Source organism: Cupressus sempervirens, chromosome 10 (assembly GCF_028749045.1).
Source record: "Cupressus sempervirens isolate cs-2001-9-10 chromosome 10, ASM2874904v1, whole genome shotgun sequence".
NCBI lineage: Eukaryota > Viridiplantae > Streptophyta > Pinopsida > Cupressales > Cupressaceae > Cupressus > Cupressus sempervirens.
The window spans coordinates 469,368,352-469,392,369 of NC_143127.1; positions in this window are offsets into that span (position 1 = coordinate 469,368,352).

Consider the following 24,018-nt stretch of genomic DNA (forward strand, 5'->3'; position numbering starts at 1 on the left):
TGATAGATAAAGTTAAAATATCTTGATTACTTCTTTCATAGTATCAAAATGACTTTATTTATTATTTGATTAAATAAAAGTTGTGAATAGCCTTATAAGCTCAATGCAAGCTATTAGGATTATAATTCACTAAACATATTTTCCCATTCATTATTGCATATGATGATCATATTATTCTATGTACGTGTATGTAATCAATGCATGTGTTATTTCTAATGTAAAGATTTTCATTTTGATACTTAATTTTTAACAAAGTATCCATTGAATATAAATTGAAGGTCTCTTTGATAAATATGTATATGTGTTAGCTTCTAATTTACCTTCCAATCATTACAATACGAGCACACTAACTAACATATATATGTGTTAAATTTTAATATATATAAAATAAAAAAAGATGCACTATATCTATGAAAAAATATAAATCAATATAAATTTTTAGTGTCTTTATTAAACTACATAAATATCAAAATACCGTGAAATTTAATAGTACAATTATATCTATGTAAATGTATATATGTATATATGTGTGTGTGTATATGTATATATCTATGTATATACATATATGTATATATGTATGTATATATATGTATGTATGTATATACATGCATACATACATACATAAATACATACATATATGTATATATATATATATATATATATATATATATATATATATATAAATTAATAAGAATATATACCACTTCTTCATTGAATCATATATTTTGTTAAAAAAATAGAAAAAAAGACTTATATTTGTTTTTAAATAAAGAATATATCTTAGAAAATGAGAAAAGATTAGAATTACCTATTTAAGGAGGAACAAAGGCTAAATTGAACTATTTGAGATATGTTCTAGAAAGTGTGAAAGTTGGAAAATTTGCTGATATTATTGACTAGTGAATCTAAGTAGAAGGCTATGAAGAATTAAGAAGAGTGATTGTTTGAAGGAATGGCAAGTGAATTAGAGATAGTGATGACAATGGAGGCTAGACAGTGAATTGATGCATGAGACATGAATTGGGATTTGTACATGCAAAGTGAGTTGTACTTGACTAATCAAAACATTTTTCCACTTTCTAACCATTGTAAATAGTATATGAAATCATTTAATCAAGGTTGACCTAATGGTCATATCAACCTAATAGTCATATGTAAATCCTTTAACAGGGTGAAATTCTAATGGAATGTTCTAAAGTCCTCAAACAAGACTATTCCTAATAGGGCAATTAAATCCTTTAACAAGGGCATATTTAATAGTGTGTTTTTTAACCTTTAATTAGGTTGGCTCCTAACTAATCTTACTTCAAAAGAGTGAAAATTGGTGACATGTTGCTGGTGGATTTTCCCAAATTGGTTTTCCATATTAAATCCTAGTGTCAAACTTGTGTGGATGTTATTATGATGTTTTCATTCTGCAAGTCTATTATTTTAGGATAGTGGACAACTAGTTGATGTTACTAAAAGTTAACTATAGAGACCGAGCTATGGAATGATAAGATCTGAAGTTGATTAAGTGTTTGTTTGTTCAATTAGTATATCTGAACATTAGATAACTAATTCATCCCCCTGGTAGTTATTCTAAATATTCTAATAGTAGGTTCATATTTTATCAATGATTTTAAATATATTCTTATTAAAAAAGATGACTTTTGAGCATGGAATCAAATGGTACAAGAAATCCAATATTATTCTTGGGAGACATACAGCTAGTGACATCAATATTAGGAGAAAGCTTATCACATCAAACTGTAAAATTATGGAGGGTAAGAAATCAATGTGAAAGAAACTATTAAGTGCATACATTTGATGAAAAACATGACTATTAAGTATATACATCACACCAATTACAATACTGGAGTAGTATAAATTCAAAACATTGATATAAGAGAAACCAATGAAGCTAATAACCATTGTGCTTGGGTGTCAACCATTACAAGTGACATTCTATAAATATTCTCTCACTACTTGTCATTCCAGGAAGAGATGACTACAAAATAGAAATTTTAAATAATCAGAAATAAGAAAAGACATAACTCTAAATTAACTCTAGATTAAAATTAGTTCATAGTTGACAGTATGCCTATGTGTTCATATTTAGACCCATCGTACAAACTAGCAGAAAGACAATTATGGGTACCATTCAATAATCACTTTGTTAAAATATATTTTCTTAAATTTCATTATTTGAAATACTTTTGTATACATGTATCAATGTGTAGTGATTGACACATATGCCCTAAAACTATATCAAATATCCACTAATAATTTTTCCTTACCATTTAAATATAACACTTTCTTTTAATCATCAAAAATAAAGTCTTAAAGTGGGATGAGCTTAATTGATGTATGAATATATGCATTCCACCTTCCACTAAAATATTAGCAATAATCTTTGATTTAAGATTAAGGGAAATAAAATGCATCAAATGAAACATATTTTATTTTTAAAAGAGACCAATAAATATGAATTAATATTCAAGAAATATTGTGTCAATGAGTGACAACATTGAGGAGTCAAATATACTCCTTTGAGAGAAGTATTCATGTATTAAATGTTTGAGGAATGGTAAACAATGATATTTTTAAAGGAAGGATAGGAATTAATTAGATAACTAAGTCAAGAGACGAGTAAGAATGGTTGTGTGATATACTCCTTAGAAGAAAACAAATAATGCATTAATCTTTGATATAAGGAATCCCTTTTCTTCTAAAGGCATAAGGTTGTGGTGAAATTTTATTTTAAGGAGTAGAAAAATGAGTCATTAATGAGAGGATGATAAATTGAGAGTAAATAGTGTTTGAATTATTATTGGGAAACAAGATATTGAGAGGTGGTGGGATGAATCAGAATCTATTATAAGTTTATCCTTCAAAACAACTTGACTATATTCACCATGTTGACCATCTCATACCTAGTTTATGCATAACATTCTTTAAATATCAAATGCTGAAATAAATTGAGCTAAGTATCACATTAATGAAATGTAAAAAGACAACAGAAAATTTGGTAACACCGAAACCCTCCAAGGTGAAGGTAAAATTGGAATGGGGATGAAACCCACAAATCCTCACTATTGTAGTAACGAAGTTATCCTATTAGGACTACAATTTTGATCACTTTTGATGATCTACCCTATGAGGGGTCTACCCTGTTAAAATATTTACAAGATGGTTAGGTCTCACCTTGATTAAAGGATTTTACACTTACAATGAAGTAAGGAATATGTTAAGATATTTATAAAGGCCTGTTAGGACCACTCTATTAAGAGATTTTCCTTGATTCAATATGTCAAAACATATTCAGTACCTGATCCTTCAGTTTTCACATACAATGTTGATAGCATATCTCCTCCTTCCAATCTTTAATTTGATCTATTATTTTATATAGATTTATTTTTTCCTTCACTGCTTTATCAAGTCACTAACTCTATTAACTTCACAACTTTCACTTGTAGCCTCCAAAACTTAACTCCTTCACATCCTTTGCACAATTCACATCATCATCCACACTCTCTTGTCCCATCTTACGAAAATAGTGTTTGGATCTACCTATTTAAATACATATGTAGAGTTTTATAGAATACGATCAATGATCTAGATGTTTCCCTTTTCTCCTCTACATCTAATTGGTTGTTCATCCCTCATAGGCATCAATGATCCATTTCAAAATGTATAACAACCTTTGTAACAAACTCTACAATAATTTAAAAAATTTACATGGTGGCTTGAAATGGTTTACCTCAAATTTTGTACCATTTTAGACATTTTTCTTCACTTTGTGTTACTTGACACACACTATCTTTGATGCTCAGTAGTAATTGGTCCTTTTGTTAATGCTTAGTCTTAACTAACTTAGCTACTTCTATCTAAATCAACCTTATGTGCTCTATCTTCTCAGCATTAATTGTACTTGACTTGTACTAAAAGTACTTAGTGACCAATGACTTTCTTGGCTCCTATAGAGCTAGTCTTATACCTAACTATTTACAATTATTTACATAAATTGGCCTATATAGATTAACTCGTTTGCAGTGATGACTAACTAGCTATGCCTTATTTATGACTAAGTGTTTGACACTAATAGACAAAAAAAATTAGAGAGATCAACAATCTCCCCCTTGGACTTTAGTGGAAAAAAACACTTTTTCATGATTAAATCTTTACATTACAAAAATATTAGTACTCCCCCTAAGCCTATAACTCAATCCTTATAGAACTTCAAAAATTTTGTCTTTTCCTTATCTGTCAATGCAACCATGATTTTGGATAATGTTCCTTCTCTTATTTTCTTCTCAATTACAATCACATGCTTCCATTTAGCATCAATTCTACTATACAAATTAGTAGGAATTTTATTTTCCATCTCTATAGGTGCTAACTAATGCTTATCCATCATCTCTATCATGGTTTCTTCTACCTTAGTCTTGTCATCATCACTTAATGCTTCATACTTAAGATATTTAAAAACTGATAGGAATGTGGATTTTTTGATGTTGTCACATACCTTGTCAACATTCTTAGGCTTTGTATGCATAGTGACTCAATGGTGACTAGGTTCATCAAAATTGGTCCTCTCTACATCTTCCTCTTTAGCTTCCTTTTTATTTATTAGCCTTCACCTCTTTGGCTAATCTTTGGTGGCTAACATTTTCCTCTTAACTACACTTGTGCCACTTGACCCTTTTCTTAGCTTAGTAATCTTTGCCACACCTTTCTTCAATGGTGGCTCAACACTTCTTGTTTCCACTTTCTTGGTTCTCAATCTCTATGGTGCAGGAGGAGAGAGGGGCCTAGATGTTATTCTTTGCAACCTTCCTCACCCTAGGCCCAATTTTTTTGGCCTTCTTACCTCATGGAGTAACAAGTGCTAGGGCTTTTCCCTATTTCTTTGCACTTTCTTCCTCTTCCTTTTCACCACTACCATTATATTTGTCTTCTCCAAGTCCTTGAGTAATCATTAAAATTTCTTTATCTTTTCCTTGTGTACCTAGCTTCTCTTCTAGGTCTTCAATAATATTTTTCCTCTTCTTTCCAATAGAAGCAATCTTAATGTCCACCCTTATTCTTTCTTTTTCTTCTTCATACTTGCCAAAGGGCTTAGCCTTTGTATCTACATCTTCATTGATTAGTGTTGTAATTGTTGCACTCACATTATTGTTATCAATTTCATATCCAAAAGATTTAAGCCATGCTTTCCTTGGCTAAACTGACTATAAAAATGTGTTATCAGTATCAAATAGAAAAAATGCATCATTATGATGCTTCTTAAATAATGATGCTAGAATCCTTAGTATCTTTCTCATCTTTTGTTTGAACTCTTCAAAATATCCATGAAGAACATTCTCAAAATTTTCTCCCAAATTCATTATATACTCATGGGCCTACCTTTTAGTAGGCTTTCCTTGTTCCCATACAACATTTCCAATAGCTAGAAAATAATTATGAGTCTAAAAGAAAATGCACATAATCAATGATCTTAACTTACACATTGAATTCTTTAATTTCTTGATTCATATCAGGTTCTCTACTAGTTACAAATATTGTAACTTAGTAAGTTCCTATTCATGATCTTTCATCAAATTTTCCATGCCTAATCAACTTCCATACATGGTACAATACTTAGTTGACTGATAAAATTTATGGGAGATTATTCTCACTACAAACTCAATCAATGTATCAATGATGGTTGAAATAGGCAACCCATCCCCATTCCACTTATCTTTTGTGTTTACCTCAATTTATTCTTATCTCTAACAATGAATCATCTTATTTTTATCAAATGTTGGATACCCGATAACATCATGAATCATTTTCTTCATAATTTTGATTGGTTTATTTTCTAACCATAACTCCATGTCATGAATTCTTCGCATAACTACCTTGATCCATTCAATCTTGAAATTTCTCAGAGGGCACAAATTAACCCTTTCCTTTCAACCATTTTAAACTCATCCTTCAATACTCCTTCATGAAAGTTTTTTTGATATGCCACATGAATCTTATATTCTCCAACTTCATCAATTTTTCACATATAACAACTTCATACATCATGGATCATAATAACCTTAGGGGGTATCAATGATAATGCACACATCGAATCTCCACTCATGGTAATTTTAGAAACAACATGATACTTAGGTGGAGGACAAGTGTCATTCATCAATTAAACATTCTTACCTCTATTCCTTGATTCTTTACTATAGATGATGATGAAGATGTTATTTTTGAATGTTAGATTTTTTAAATTTTTCTACCTAAAGAACTCAACACAACTAAAAATCAACACTCGATCACACTTTCACTTTGGATCTACTTTCAATCTCTCTAAAATTACTTTAAAATTTACCCAAGTTGTTCTCTACTATCAAAATTTGAATGTAAGGTGTGTGAAATGTCTTCAAATTCTTGATATATACCTTCATTCATTCAATTTAGGTTCTCCATAAATGTTGTGTCCTTTGTTAGGTAGAATCTAGCTATCTCAGTCATCATTAGAATTTGAACTCAGTCTACATTATATAGCTTGGTCAATAACATCTAACTCAGCTAATACATTAATTTTCCATTGGGGTTACTTGGTCCATATTGCAATGCTTAGTCAATACAAACATTGTTACTAATGCTTGGCACCCAAAATATAATTCACTCCATTATATTATTCTAACCAAAAGTCTTTTCTAATGCATCATTTTTCATGCATATATGAACTTTAACAAAAAAAAAAATTAGAAAATAATGTAAGATAAGTGATTAAGTATACAATTCCTTGCGTACCTTTCTTGATCAGTTTGAGGTGGTGTGATCACCTTCTCCATTGGATTGGGTGATCCTACCTTCATTCATTCCACTACTTCTAGCTTCCATCTTTTTCTTTTAGGATTGGTTCATCTCCTTCCCTATTTTCTCAACATCTACTTTTCTTTTACCTTTGATGTGTTCATTGTTTGGTGTGGATGCTTATGTCTTGCAATTCTTACTCAAATGTCCAACCTTGTGACAAATAAAGAATACCTTACTAGGTGCATTATTCTTTCTTTTGTTTGTCTAGTTTTCTTGTGATTTGTATTCATGTGCTCTATGTCCATACTTTTGACAATTGTAGCAATATCCCTCACATCTAGGTGTAGTAGGTGTATTGCTCATCTTTGATCTGCATTCATATACTTGATGCCCTTACTTCTTGTAATAAAATAATTACCAATAAACTTAGGTTTAGGGTTTTGCGTACCTTTCTTGCTTCTACAAATATTTGAAGTATGTCCAAATTTACCACAATAATAGCATATAGGTTTTCCTTTTGATCTTTCATTCCTTAGCTCTCCACTCTTAGATGATTATCCTTCTTTAATAGATAAATATTGATTTATATGCCCTAATCCAGAGGTGTTATTAGATAACCTAGGTGATCTCATCGTTCTTTAAAATACCTTATTGCTTCATTGGGTTTGTTCATTCTTTCTACAACTTCTTTCTCAAATCTTAACTCATTCATTAGTTGGTCACTCTGTGATCTCAGATTTTCTATCTCCATGTCTTTCCTATTCAGTTCCTAATTTGTGAGTATCAGTTGATTCATCATGTGTAGTTGAGTATTTGTAAGATTTTGTACCATGGATGACCTTTCTTTAAGTTTGATAGTCATTTTTCTTTTTTCTTCCTCGGCCATAGCTTTGTCTTTTTCAACTTTCTTTTTCTACTCGATCACTTCACATATTCTTGTTGATTGGATTTCATGTTCTTTTCATTTAGGATATTGTTCTTCTCCAATATATCTACAATGGTTGCACCCCTTCCACTAGAATTTACATCATCAAGCCATCCTTATGTATCAAATTCTTGATAAAGTGTGTCATTCTATTGCATAGCCATATCTTTTCTCTTTCTTAGGGATTTCCTCAGGTCCTCTCTTGTTGCTTCATGTTTTTGCAATATGAGTTGGATGTCATAATCTTTCCCAATTTGTAAACTGTAAGACCCGCATGAGTACCCGATTTTAGATTTCATAAAATAAATGTGATCAAGAGTTAATTAGAGTATGACGAACATTTTGTTACTAGAAATTAATTATGAGATCCTATTAGATCCTAAGTGGACTATAGGAATGATAAGTGTAATCACCATTAAGTAACTTTAGAAGGAATAACTAAAATCACCTGAAAATGAAACTCTCTAGGTTCAATCTAAGGACTTGATCAAAGATTTATAGAATAGCTCCCTAGCCAAATTAGGGAGGATGAATTAGCATTTCCTCTTCTAGGGGATAACAATGAATGTAGGCTAAAGCCTCAATAAGACATATGATTACATGTGAAACTTGTGTTTAAAGCACGATGACACACTTTTGAAAACATGCTAATAGATTGAAGAAATTAACCCTAGAAACTTACTCAAAAACCCCTCGTAGGGTGATAAAGAGATATTGCTAGGAATGTCAATATGTCTAACTTGATGGAAAATATTAGTTAATAAGTCTATATATTAGTGATTTTCACCTAAGACATGTGTATTGCAATCCATTTTATATGTTTTGATTGTTTAATGGATTATAAGAATGGTGATAGCACTTAGACTAGTAATTCATTATGCTAATACCCATGTGATGAAATTGCAATGTTTTGAATATGAATCAAATGAAAGTTAATTATATATGTGTATTTAGATGAAGGTTAAATGGTTATGACAGTGCAATGCTTCTTTTATAGTAGTTAGAATGGAAATGATTAGATGAAGTTAAATGCATATGTTAATGTGTATTATGTGACATTGGATTTATTCTACATTTATATATATGTCCTTGTATATCATTTTATCGGGCTACTAATGTTTAAGTTGAGTGTGCAGGAAAGTTGAACCATGGAGCTAAATGGGGGAAACAAGGTTCAATCTCATGTGAACACAGTAAAGCCAAGGTGAATCTTTGGAAGATTCAAAACCTCACTGTATTGTGTTTATTTCATAATGTGATTGTGCATGGGTGTTAGAGTTAGAAAGTATCACTAATTAAAGACATGTAATCATGATGTGTAAAGTATTCTAATGTGTGTGTGTGTGTGTGTGTGTGTCATTTGACACTTGTAATGTTGATTTGTAAATGACATGTCCAATAGGATTCTTTGGCATGAAGTCACTTAACCTGAGCCTAATTCTCATTATGAAATCACTTAACCCACCTTGGAGATTGTTAGGAAGAGTCACCTTCATGATGGAAATTCAAGTTACAAGTTGATAGGAACTTTAGAGAGCCTAAAATGATTCCCAATTGTTCATTTTGTGAAAATAAGTTACTCACATAGTAATAGTATGGGTTGGGGGTTTAAATATAAACATAAGTTGGTCTAGGGGACCTAGGAGACCCTCAAAAAAAGTCATTTCCAAGCCAATTCGAAAATCATATTGCAACATGACTTCTTATCTCATTACACCACTTTGTTAAGTTCTCATTGGTGGAAAGATACAAAAAGTAAGAGAGGTAGGTGAGGATGAAAGTGGAGGTCTTTATAGGGAGCTTGTGCCAGCCTTAGTAATTATCCACCCACTCTCTAACTTTAGAGACAGATAAGGATTGGAAAGGAGAAGTGTGGAAACCAAGCAGGAAGAGGTCCTCATTTCATTACCATAGCTTGTAAGTAGGTTAGTGCTTCATGCTATGCTTTCTTTCTATCTTATAGCTGAAATTGAAAATTGTAAAAGTGCCTCTGTAGGAATGTTCTTGGGATTCTTGTGTTATGAAGGTGTGTTTACTTTATGGAATTTCTTGGATTTTTCTTTAATATTTTCTTGTTTTGTTGGATGTTGGATGTTGGAATTTGTTCATAGGTGTGAAGGCTTCACTCACCCTTGAGAGGGAAGAGCAAGCCTTGGGTGAAGGGGTTAGTTGGGCTTGAGATATAGTTGTGAACCTTGGAGTATGGCCTCCATTGTATGCCATATGCTTTCAAATTTGTTATGGATAGTAAGGAGAGTGATTGTGTGGTAAGAAGGTTGATGAAGTATGGTATTCAAGGTGGCTGTAGTTGATGGTAGTATGATGCAAGAATGCTTGTGAATAGCCCCAAAAGGGCATGAAATTATTTTTTTGTGAAAGCCCGAAAGGCATGGAAATTATTGATTTCTAAAAGCCTCAAAAGGGCATGGAAATTATTGTTACAGACTTCATATGATATGGCAAGTCTCCTAATTGAGAGCCCACCTTCACCCAATGTTTATGATTCCATGTGTGAATCATTGTGCAAGTTGTGGTTGGGAATTGTAAATGTGATGTTAAACTTAGATATTCATGTTGTTTTTTGTTATTGTGATGATGTTTGAGTGTAACCTGGTCAAGCCTTGTTTCCCCTAGTGCGGGGGTGGTTTCCTTGAGGCCTAGGTTGGGAGGTGAGCCTCCATGGTTCCATATTTTTTTTGTATTTGCAGGTTATTTGATGTCTTGGATGCTTGGAGGTTAAGAGGATTTCATTGAATAAAAGAAAGGAATGCTGTTGTAATTGGTTTAATGGAGATGCAATCTCCAACTTGATATGTGTTTCATTTTGTGATCAAGGTGTTTGGTGTTGTTTATATCCAATTGGCAATAGAGGAATTGAGGAAACATATGAGTATGTTAGCAAGGTCTTTCCATTTGCGTAATACTATTATAGTGATTCCACCACCTTTTTGTATATCTCAAAAATTATTGGAGAAAGTTTCTATATTGTGTTTGAGGATAAACTATCTTGTTCCTTTAGTTATTGTATTCCTACATCTCTATGTGGATAGTAGGAATGGATTTCATCATCATGAAAGAATAGAAACACTGAAAGATTTGCATTATGGAATGTTATTTTTATTTCAGTTTCGTTGCACAATAGTTGTATATCCAAGTTCTCATGTAAAATGCATACATATTATAATAAGCGAATGATCAAGGTTAAAAATATTCTTTTAGGCCATAATTAATATGTTCAATCCCTCACAATAATATTGGTAATAACATATCAAAGTTACCTTGGGATTTAGGATGGAAAAAATAATAATTGGCATCAATGCATAAGTGCATAAGATTAACCTTGTTGTAGGAGCTCATCCAACATTCTAGAAAATATATGGGAAAGAGAATAACCTTTTTCTCTTGATTATAGATCAATAAAATATTAGTGGGAGAATATACTTGGCATCCTATCTAGGACCCTAGGTGAGTTAGGAGTTAAACCAAGAATGAGATAACACTCAACTTTCTTAGACTACCCTAGTCCCATTATGCAAAATTTGGGAAAAGACATATAATCCTAGTCAAATTTGAGTATAGTACGCATGTAGGAAAAAAAACTAAATAAAATCAACACTAAAACAAAAAGTGAACACTACATATATTGCCCACCTCATGAAAAAAAGGAACTAAGTCAATATTGTAATGAATGTAAATCAAGGAAAAATAAAAGAACATGGCCCCACAAGGTGCCAACTTTCCTTATCTTCAAAAAGTGTGCTCTGACCTATGTTAGACTTAGACCTTCCTTGGGTGCCACTTTTGTTAAAAAGGAAGGAAGTAATTAAGTTTAAACTTGGGCAAGCATGCCCTCAAATCAATCTTTAGAAAAAGGACCCCATCCTCTTAAATGTTGTCTATCCCAAATGGAGCACTCATTCCCTTGACAAGATGTGAGATGTGAAAGACACAAATCTGATCATTCCCATCTATCCATGCCTAGAAAGGAGATAAAGATTGCAGGGAAAAAGTCAAAAGTTTAGAGTAAATGCCACCTAACACTAGCCACTTGGCTGAATGACAAAGGATAGCGCTGCCATGTTGCAATGAGGTAAGTGTGTATACAAACAAAACAAGGTTTAAATAAATTCAAAACTAGTCAACATTCCCTTTCACTCTAGGTGCCAACTTTATGGGAGCATTTTGGAAGACTCCCTTCACACGCACCTAGGATATAGGTTGGAGCTTAGTATAGGGTGTTACGTTTTTATAAGTTTATGCTAAGATGTGGTCTTAGGATCTAGTAAGTCTAGGATAATATTAATAAAATTATTATGGTTGTGTCATAAAGTGGGATAGGAAATTTAGTATCTAGATTATTATGCTTTGAATAAATAATGACGATATATATATAAATATAAAAGAATAAACTTGAGCTTAGTTAAGTCATTTCAATTTAAAAAATAGGTTTTGTATAATTAAGGATATACCTTAATGGAAAGTCTAAGGATGTGTGTAGGATGTAGAGGAAGTTAAGGGGGATTAATATGTTTAGATAATAAAAGTAGTCTTGTTGGGATATTATAAAGTTACTAATTAGAATGTTGTAGATTTCCCTTAAGATTTATTAGAGAAAATGATAGGAATGTTATATTGTTGTTGAGATTGAGATGAAATTAACCTTATAATAAAATTTATGTAGAATGTTAGAGTCAACTGATATTCATAAGGCCTAGTTATGATCAATATCCAAATATAAATCTCACTCAATGTTATAGATCAATGTTAAAAATAATTAAGGTTCTAGAGTAGTGTTGATACTGATGAACGACATCCACCAAATTAGGTTCCAAATAACACTTAAATATCTAGGATGTAGTGTGATGAGAAACCGATAACACAAAAGTGGAATTTATTGAAGGAGTAATTTAAAAGCTTCAAGTCTATTTAAAGGTTGACTCAGTATAACAATGTCGTGAATTAAAGTACAAGGTTGAGTTATTAAAGGTGTCCTCTTGATCAAGGAAGTGAGGGGTAGTTTGATGGACATCATGTGTTAGGTTTAAAGTTAAGTGAGTAAAGGTTAACCTTAATAATAACACTAATATAAAAGAAAATTTTTTTTAAAAAAGAAAAAAAAAATTGTTGTGCTTGTTTTGGTTGCCTTGTCAAGTTTCGGGCATGACATAAACCTCTATATCCAAGATTTGAACTCTTAAGCTATTAAACTTATTTGAAGATAATTTTTCTCTTTTACTAATTGTTGGAAGTATTATTGGGAAAAAAGATACCGACTGGGGGGGTGGGGGTGAATCAGGATCTATAAAAAAATTATCCTTCAAAATAACTTGGCTATATTCACCACATTAACCATCTATATATAGTTTATTTATAACATGTCTTGAAATATCAAATGTTGAAATAAATCTAGCTAGGTATCACATCCATGAAATTTAAACATATAACACAAAATTTGGTTACCCATAAACCCTCCAAGGTGAAGATAAAACTAGGGTGGGGATGACACCCACAAATCTTCACTACTGTAGAACAAAGTTAGCCTATTACTACTACAATTTTGATCACTTTTGATGATCTACCCTATGAGGGGTCTTTCCTATTAAAATATTTATAGGATTGTTAGATCTCACCTTGATTAAAGGATTTTAAACTTAGAAAGAAGTAAGGACTCTGTTAGGAGATTTACAAAGGCCTATTAGGGCCACTTTGTTTAAGAGATTTTTCCTGATTCAATATGTCAAAACTGATTTAGTACTTGATCCTTCAGTCTGCACTTACAATGTTCATAAAAAATCTCCTCCCAATATTTGATCTAATCTCTTATTTGATATATCTTTTCTCTATCCTTCACTACTTCATTAGGTTATTAACTCTGTTAACTTCATAACTTTCTCTTGTAGCTGCCAAAACTCAACTCATTTACATCATTTACATAATTTGCATTATCAACCACACTCTCTCATCCCATTTTATGAAAGTAGGGTTTGACCTTCCTATTTATAGATATCTATATAGGCTTCTAGAGTAAGATCAATGATCTATATGTTTCCCGTTTTTCCTCTTCATATGATTGGTTTTTCATCCCTCATAAGGATCAATGATCCATGTCAAAACATATAACAACATTTATAACAAAATCTACAATTATTAAATTTTATTTGCATGTCAGCTTGAAATAGTTTACCTCAAATTTTGTACCATTTCAAATATTTTTGTTCACTCTATATTACTCAGCACATACTATCTTTGATGCTTGATCATAACTATTCTTCCTATTGATGCTCAATCTTAAAAAACTCAACTCCTTCTATCTAACTCAACATTAACTATACTCATCTTATAGTGAAAATACTTGGCAAGCAAATATTCTCTCAACTCCTATAGATTCAGCTTGTACGTGATTATTTACAAGTATTTAGATGACTCGATCTATATAGATTAACTGAGTCATAGTGATGACCGACTAGATTTTCCTTGTTTATGACTAAGTGTGTGACTCTAATAGACAACAAAACTTAGAGAGACTGAAAAATAGTTATTAGTTTCTAGTTTTATCTTATTAGACTCTCATGAATAGAAGTATGTTCATTTATAAAGTAATGTTAGTAACATTACTTACCTAAATATGAGGAATATGCTTACTTTAAAAGAATACAGGAATAAGAGGTATGTAAGAGAATTCTTTTATCTATATAGTCATATATTTATAATTATTGAGAATAGAATTAATTCCATATATTATTAATTATAAAAATAGAATTAATTTTTGATGTTATAATAAATAATTATTAAAAATAGGATAATTTCTTAATATTATTATTAGTAATTGATTTATGGGAGGAAGAGTATGATGTTGCCAAGGAAAGGCTTGTCTAAGTCCAAGCAACTGGATCTTTGGTCCCAAAATAAGGTAGGGGTCAGTGATCCATAATCTTTTGCTATGTAGGTTTGGACTTGTAAACTCTGAGGGAATCCATTTGCACATTTGGAATCTAGAAAACTTGGAATAGCATCTTTACCTTCCAATCCTATATTCAAATAATATGTTCATCTACCTTATCCTTTAATGAGTTGAAATAATAAAATGATTGAATATAAATTTATCCTATTCTCATATGGCTAATAAGAGAAGGTAGTGATGTTACCAAGGAGGGTCTTGTCTAATTCCAAGCAATTGGATCTTTGTCCTAAGATAGGGTAGGGGTCATCGACCCATGATCCTTCAAGACATAGGCTTGGACATGGAAATTTTGAAGAAATCCATTACACATTTTGCATCTAGGCAACTTGGATAACATCAACTCCTTCCATATTTTGAGTTGACATGGAGTAATCTATCATGATTCACATTTTCTTGAAACTTATATATACATGTACGTACTAATAACAACTTGTGGTTGCAAGATCCAATCAAAGAATAAAATCTTGACTCTAGTAAGACATTAATAAGGAAAACATATATTATGTGTCTGCATCATGCCTTCTTTGTATTTTCATGCATTGATGTGTCTTCTTCATGTCTATTTTGTATTTTTGTGCATTTAGATGTATACTCAATAAATCTTCTAGATCCTATTGCATCTAACTAGAAGATTTGTATGTTGCATCTATGAGAGAATGTTTATGTATCAATTCTTGGGGACAAGAAAATTTTAGAGGGGTGGACTGTGATATCCCCACATTGACATATTTTTAAATTTCAAATAACTAATAGATATAAAGTTTATAATATTAAAAATATAAATTATATATATGAATATCTAAATTTTAATACCCTCTTCTAAAGATTTGAATAATAAAAAATATAAATAAATATTATAATATAGATAAATAAATAATAATATTTCTCAAATATATAAATCATAGAGTAAAGGGTTAATTTGATTTCATTTATTAAATTACCTTTACTCCCTTCTTAAGATTTCACTTTATGCACATGCATTTCTATTTAATAATTAAAAATAATTATTAAATATCAATTACCTCTTAGTGTTTCCTTTTTAGGTTTTACAATCTCCTTCTATAAGGATTGATTAATTGTAAATTTCATACATCTTATCAGTCTAAGAATACATTCTTTCATATTTTCAGAGTCAAACCCTTGCCTTCTCTTTGTCTTTTCATCTCTATGACAGGTTCTTGCATGTAAGTGTTCTTCAAGCCTTGTAAATTTTTATTGCTCAAATCCTTCATGGTATTAGAGTTAGATCCAATGTAGCTTGTTCTTATTTAAAGAAAATGAGGAAAGAGGGTTTGACAGAATAGGTCTAGCTATTTTCAAGTATTTTTTGTGAAAATAGGGGAGTCTTTAAATTTTGGAGCACTATGAGGCCAAACAAACCTCATGATTAGATTCAAAGGATGTCAAAACCCCTATTTTCATATAGAATTTATCAAATTTGGACAATAATGATCTAGGAGGAAAATTGTTTTTGCATACCAGGGTTGTAGACCCTAGCATGAACCCCAAGAGCCGATTGCAATATATTTATGAAAAAAAAGTGACTTCAAATAACATTGCATTTATATAAACCACTCGATGACCATTACCCACCACAATAATTAACTATCCATGTGGGGGTTAGACCACACCACTTGTGGTTTCAACAAACATCGCCGGTGGTTTAAAATGCTTCATCGCCCTCTGTTGACAAGTGGCCTCCTTTACTAGTGTTGGTAGCATGCCACCACCCCAGCTCCACTCATGGGAAACCATTGCACATCCCTGCCCATCTTGTGGTCACCTAGGGGGCCAGGGGCTAACAATTTAAGCCCCTTCAATTTCTTTTGGTGTCTCAAATTTTTTATTGCACTTCCAGAGGCCCTATTAGTTTTCTAGCTCTGACTTGAGCATATGGTATCATTTTTTGAAAAATGAAATATTGTCAAAAAGTTGATTCCAAGATAGATGTGATGATGAAGGCATATTTTGTATTTTTTTTCTATTTTGGTATCTATTTCTTCCCTCAAAGTTAGATGATTTTTTCTACCTTTCGAGGGGCATAAATTGTTCATTTTAGCTCTATTTTCTTATCTAAAAAAAGTGTCAAAAATATCTTCTCAAGAACTTTCCATATTATCTATTATTTCACTAATATATTTTTAGGTATTTTTTATACTCAACTAAATCATTTTTTCTCTTTTCTTGTATACATATTCCTTCTAGTAATTGGGGTTCAATTTTTGCATTGTGGGGGGTATTTTTTCAATTATTTTTATTTACAATATCATTATATGAGAAAAAAAATCAAACACTTTCTTAAGAAAGGAGGAGACCTCTTCTTGTCTAGTTATTCCAAACCCACATAACTATCACACATGGACACCTTCTATGCAACGAATTCTTCATTCAAAGGGTTTGTGGTCTTGTTTAAATATAGTGTAGCCATTTTTTTAGAGTCAATATCAGACTTTGCAACATAAGAATAAGATGGATAAAGCCATGTGGGTCTGATTTCTTTGAGTGTTTCAAACTAATTACACTTTCATCTTGATGAGTGCACCACTCCTCAAGAAATTTGGGACAAGTTAAAGGACTTGTTTGTACCATTAATGAGTTTATAGCATTTTAGATTTAGGTAGAGCTTACTTCACTTGTACTAGATGTTTTTCCCTCTATTGAGGACTTTCTAATGAGGTTCAAACAATAGAGAAAATTTTTAGATAGGTGTAGGAAAATGAAGATAGATAAGGAGAGCATCTACCAGATTCTATCAAAGCTTCAAGGGAACTTTCAAATTTTCTCTTCTATCTTCCTTTCTACTATGGATTCTTTGGGTCCTAGATTCACCATTCTCACTTTAGAGTTTTTTTGTGATTGATACTCTTAGAGAATCAAAGACTCAGGCATTGGTTTCTCATACATCCACAAGCAAGCTAAAGCCAAAACTGAAGCCCAAGCTAGATTCATTAGGAAATGAGAGTTCCTCTAAGCCTACTCCAAAATGATATTCAAAAATCCACTTTGAAGGGTAAATCTTCTAATTCTAGTGAGTCTTCCTCCAAGACTAAGAAGTTTACAGGTGATCCTTACATTTTTGTGTCAAGGAAGAATATCTATCTTCCAGGTGTTGGAAACATCTTAAGGCTTTAGATGAATCCATGCAGCAATATAGTATTGCTTCTTCGAAGCCACCACCTCCTCCTTCAAGGAAAGAACATGCTCTTTCTACATGAGAATTGTCTTCATCAACTACTTGGAGTCTTGATTCAAGTGCTTCCCATCATAGGACACTCTCACTTGATTTGGTTACCTCACTTCCTCAAGTTGTTACTACATTAATTGTAATTGGTGACTCTACACAACTTTCAGGTTTAGGTTTAGGCACTATCTCTTTCAAGGGTGGTTTAGTACAAGATTTTCTCTTGGTTTCAACCATTTCTACAAACCTCATGTTTGTATTTCAGATTTGGCATTATGGCCGTAGTAAGATAGTTCAGTTCTCACCACATGATATCATTATTTTTGACCTCCATGATCTTGACTTGGTTGTTTCTACTAGGAGTATTAATCTTTAGTCTCACTTATATTATTTGTATGGCTTTGAGAGATTTGATTCTATTATTATTTCTCTTATTTCTCATGCAAACACAATGAGCAAGAGAGTTTTGGCCATGTCAACTATAGATATCCACAACAACTAAGTACATAGGAGCTAGTGATTGGGCTACCTTATAGCTCTTGTACTAACAGTGGTTCTCAATGTTGTGCACTTGGAAAATATCAGAGGTATCCATTTCTGGTAGTAGATCCACACGTGCTAAGGCACCATTAGAGTTGATACCCAATGATCTTATACCATTCCCCACTACATCCTTTTAAGGTTCTTTATATGTTCTTACCTTCATAGATGAATTCTCTAGAAACAAATGGGTGTACTTTTGATGCAGGAGCATCCTAGGTTTTCTAGGTGACTACTTTGGAGTTCATGGAAGAAGGCTTAGTAGTTTCTTTGGAGAGTGCTTGGACTAATACTTAGTAGAAGAAGAGATGCTTGGTAGAGGCTTCTTTTTCATCTCATGGTAGTTCTTGGTTGAGAACTTAGTGGATTTATGGACTTGGTGGTCCTAGAGGTCCTTGGTTGTCGAAGTAATTCAACATAGCTTATGATACTTGGTCATCGAAGGCACTCGACAATGCTTGCAAGAACTTGACACACACTAGGACCTTGATGAAGTTTGGTAGCAGTGTTTCCCAATTTTTTTTGGTTATTAAAGGAGGACTTAGCATATGTTGAAGGAGCCCGCTAGCTATGTTTCTCGAAATGTGTTGGTTGCTCAACAATGCTTGGGATTTTATTGACACTCAATAGTGGGTTGGTGTTGAGTAGATTTCTTGGTGTATTTAATGTATGTAGCATGTAATTGTGATGTGGATTAATCTAGGAGTTTGTGTGAACCTATTTGGGTCTTGGTTATCTCTCCTATGTGCATTTAATTTGTGTTGTAATCCTTCTAAGACATTTTTGTATTTAGTGTATATTGGAGGTCAACTTGTCACTCAATGTGTATTAAATGTAAGGGTTTATTTAATTTGTAGCTTACTAGGCTGACTTGTGGCTTAGTTGGGTATAAGGATCTTATGGAGTTTTTAGGAATTCATTCATTTGGAGGAGTGAATCATTATTCATCCAACTTGGAGAAGAGGATGAAGAAGAGGAGAAAACTTTGAGAATAGCTAGTAGTTGAGGCTTGGTAAACCAAGAGATTTCTTGGTGGGCTTGTGAACACAAGTTGAGATTTCTTTAGAGGTTTCTACTAGAGTGTGGATCTAGAATAACTAGGGTTTGGATTGGATCTTGAGTTTTCTTGCAAAACTATTACTTTCTTTGTAATTGGTTGTAACTAGGAAGGCCTTACAGCCTAGTACATTACATGTAATGAGATAGTTTTATGAATAAATAGTTGTTATTTGGTATTAGATATTGCATTGTTGTTGTGTTTCCACTATATGGTTATTTTTTGGGGGCCATGATATATCCTTTGGAGATTCTCTTTCCTTGCACTACATTAGGTGGTATCAGAGCATAGTTGTTCCTAAGTGTGTAGATAGATCAATAAAGTTGAGGAAGTCTGCACTAGGACCTTGGATTGAGAGGAGTTAATCTAAGAATATCTTCATTTGGTGGTGGATTGTTCTTTTTGGAGTCCTTGATCTCCTATTTTTGAGGTAGAAAATAATGGTTTTAACTTACAATTATAGTGGACTTGTAAATGGATTGATGGATGTGAAGATGGAAGGTTGATCTTGTTGGAAAAGATTGATCTATTTCTAATTTTTTGCATAGGGTTTACAAAGATCTTTCAAGATGGCTTTGAGAGGATTGGACCCTACAATGATTGAAAATCTCTATTATGTGGTGGAGATGAGGCTTTCTAAGATGTCTATTTAGTTTGAAGCTAGTTTGGTTGGTCAAGCTAAGGAGGTGTCTACTCGATTTGAAGCTAGTTTGGTTGATCAAGTTAAGGATAGGATGAGGAAGGCATTCCATAGATTTTTGTGGCATTGGAGTCTACCGATACAAAAGAGAGTTATATAGCTAGTTAGAAGACTTGTTCAAGAGAGAAGATGGCATGACAAGCTTGAGGCGGTGGAGGTTGTTTTTTATTATCAATTTGTGGAGTCTGATACATAGCATATATTGAAACTTAATGCTTTTGTTGAGGATATTCCTAACCTTATTGATTTTGGGATGGAGATTGATTTTCATGATTAGTAGGTTGGGTCTAACATGGAGATTGTAGACCACTTGGTTGTGGATGATCTAATTGCTATTGGTGGTAAGTTGCATGTTGCAAAGCATTTTTTTGTGAGAAATTAGATTGCTAGTATTGAGACTTTGGCATATCTTGCAAAGGGGTTACATATTGCTATTGGTGTGGAGTTTACTACTGCTAGTGTGGATTCACTTGTTGCTAATTTATTGGTTAAGCATTATGTTTAGTTTATTCCTAGGAGTGAGCATGTTCATTGGATGGTTGAGATTCTAATGTTTGATAGATGGATGTAGATGTGGATGATTTGCATGTTGACTTTCTTGTCCGTGTTAGAGTGGAAGCCTTTGGTGAAGATGAAGATGGTTGTTGATCTTTCTAATGTAGGAGCATCTTGGGTTTTCTTAGTGACTACTTTGGAGTTTATGGAAGAAGGCTTAGTAGTTTCTTTGGAGATTGCTTAGACTAAAACTCAATTGAAGAAGAGATGCTTGGTTGATGTTACTTAGTCATCTCTTCAAAATTCTTGGTTGAGAATTTGGTGGATTTATGGATGTGGTGATCTTGGAGGTTCTTGATTGTCAAAGGAATTATACATAGCTTGGGGCACTCAATCATCAAAGGAATTTGGCAATGCTTATGGGAACTTGACACACATTGGGAGCTCAGTGAAGCTTAGTAGTAGTGTTTCCTAAAGTTTCTTGGTTATTGAAGGAGGACCCAGCATATGTTGAAGGAGCTCAATAGATGTGTTTCTTGACATCTATTGGTTTCTTAGAAATGGTTGGAAGTTTTCTGACACTCAATAGTGTATTGGTGTCAACTAGAGTTCTTAGTGCATTTAATGTATGTAGCATGTAATTGTGACATGGGTCAATTTGGGAATTTGTGTTGACCTATTTGGGGTTTGATTGTCTCTCCTATGTGCATTTAATTTGTGTTGTAAGCCTTCTAAGGCATTTTGGCATTTAATATCTATTCGAGGTTGACTTGCATCTCAACATGTATTTAGTGTAAGGGTATATTTAATTTGTATCTTATTAGGTCAACTAGTGGCTTAGTTGGGTATAAGGGGTCTTATGGAGTCTTTATGCATTTATTCATTCAGAGGAGTGAATCATTATTCATCCAACTTGGAGAAGCGGATGAAGAAGAGGAGAGAATTTTGAGAAGGGCTAATAGCTGAGGCTTCGTAAATTGGGAGATTATTTGGTGGGCTTGTGAGCACAAGTTGAGATTTCCTTGGAGGTTTCTACTACAGTGTGGATCTAGACTAGCTAGCATTGTGAGTGGATATTCAAAGGTCTTGCAAAACTATTACTTGCTTTATAATTGGTCATAACTAGAAAGGCCTTACAGTCTGGCACATTGCATGTAATAAGCTATTTTTTTGAATAAAAAGTTGTGATTTGGTATCAAATCTTGGATTTTTGTTATGTTTTTGTTGTGTGGTTATTTGCTAGGGGCTAGAACATCTCCTTTGGGGTTTCTCCTACCTTGCACTATATCAACTTTTAAAAGTACAAGCATGATGTCTTTGATTAATTTTGAATTCTTAAGACATTTTTGGAGAAGCACTTTGGTCTTTATGTCAGGAATATATCCATTGACAATGGCATGGAATATGTGAATTAGTATTTTAGAGATTTTACACTGAGAATGGTTTATAACATCATTTCATAGTTCACCATACCCCTCATCAAAATGGGGTTGTAGAGAGAAATAATAGAAAATTATGGAAGATGGTCAATTGTAAGATGCAGTCTTGGGTTATGAGTTCTTCACTTTGGGCTGAGGCAATCAATTATGCCAACTATATTTAAAATAGAGTGTCTCATAAGGCATTGCAGCATTTGATTCCTATTGAGGCTTGGACTCGTGTCAAGCTCGATGTTTCTATATTTCACATTTTTGGTAGTGAGGCTTGGGCATTTATTCTAGATGCTCAGCAGAAATCCATGGAGAGGAAGAGTTGATCACTCATTTTTTTGGCTACTATGAGGATGTGAAGGCATACAAATTATTTGATCCTAATTCTAGAGATGTATTGTTTTAGAGAGATGTCTATTTTAATGAGTGTTATCCATATATGGAGCTTCTATCACTAGCTTCTCACTCACTACCTAGTACTTTCTCTTCTCCTCCACAAGATTATGTATCCTTTGAGGAAAATCTTGATGTTGATCTGCCTTCACCACCTTCACTAGTTTTTTAGTGAGTTCCCAAGTGGGCTTGTGATATTGTTGATGCAATAGAACCTATGGCAAGTGATCCTTCAGATTCTCATCACAATTGTGCTTAGACTTCTAGTACTCGACTATTAAGTCATACCATTTTAGATGATCCATGGAGTTTTTAATAGGTGATAGGACACTTAGACTTGGATAGGTCTATGGATGAGGAGTACTCTTCCTTGAAGAAGAGCAACACATGGGATCTTTGTCCAGTTCCAAAAGGAAGAAATTGTGTTTGTTGTTAGTGGATGTACCTTACAAGGAAGTTGTAAATTGTTCTAAAGGTTTTTTCACAAGTTGAGGGTATTGATTACTCTCTTTTCTCTTGTTTCCAAGATGAATTATATTCAACTTGTATTATCTCTTGTAGCTTCTCATGGATGGATAGTTTTTTAGATGGACATGAAGAATGCCCTTTTACATGGAGTGTTAGAATATATAGTCCACCAATATAACTAAGAGGGGGGGATGAATGAATTATCCAAATAATATCACAAATATCAACCTTATTAAACTTTAACCATATGAGCATTATAATTAGAAACCACAACAAGATACTCATACACGATAACACTAGATATGTTAACTAGGAAAACCCTTGATCAGATGGAAAACCCCAGTGGGGATGGTACCCACAAGATGATGTACTAATATAAATGTTCCTTGTTAGAAGATGGACCCTATTAGGATTCTATGACTACATTCATTACATATGAGTCTGTGTTAGGAGACATTGAATCCTTGTTAGGAGATTCCAACCCTATTAGGAGTTGTGCCAACCCTGTTAGGAGTTATAGAAGATAGTTGGACCCACTTTATAAACAAAATCAAGGATAAGAGCAATGAACCCATTTTCCAAATGATCTATGTATTATTCCTTGTAGAATAATAGAATTGAATGTACTACCTTCCTCTTCCTCTATCTTATCAATCGGACCTCTGCTCCTTCTAATCTTGTAACTAGATCACAAAACTCACATCCAATAATCCCTTGGATTGTTTACTCACATTCAAAAAACACTCTAATACTTTTCACACTTCACACAATAATGGATACTGCTTACAAATAAGGAAAACATCTTTCCTCTATACCATATCTTCAAAATAATTCCTTGAGTTGGCCTTGAGGCTTTTCTAATTAATTATAATAAGATCATTAATTAATTACAATTATAATACCACTATCATCCCATAGTCTATACAAAAATTCGCACGTGTGATATTAGGGCTTACACACTTGTTGCCATCACCAAAAAACTATCCTCTGTCACTACCTAATTGTGCATCTTCTAATTGCATCTTAGATGTAAGATAGTGAACAAATATCAAGAATTGCTTTCCATATGACCTGTCTCTAAACTA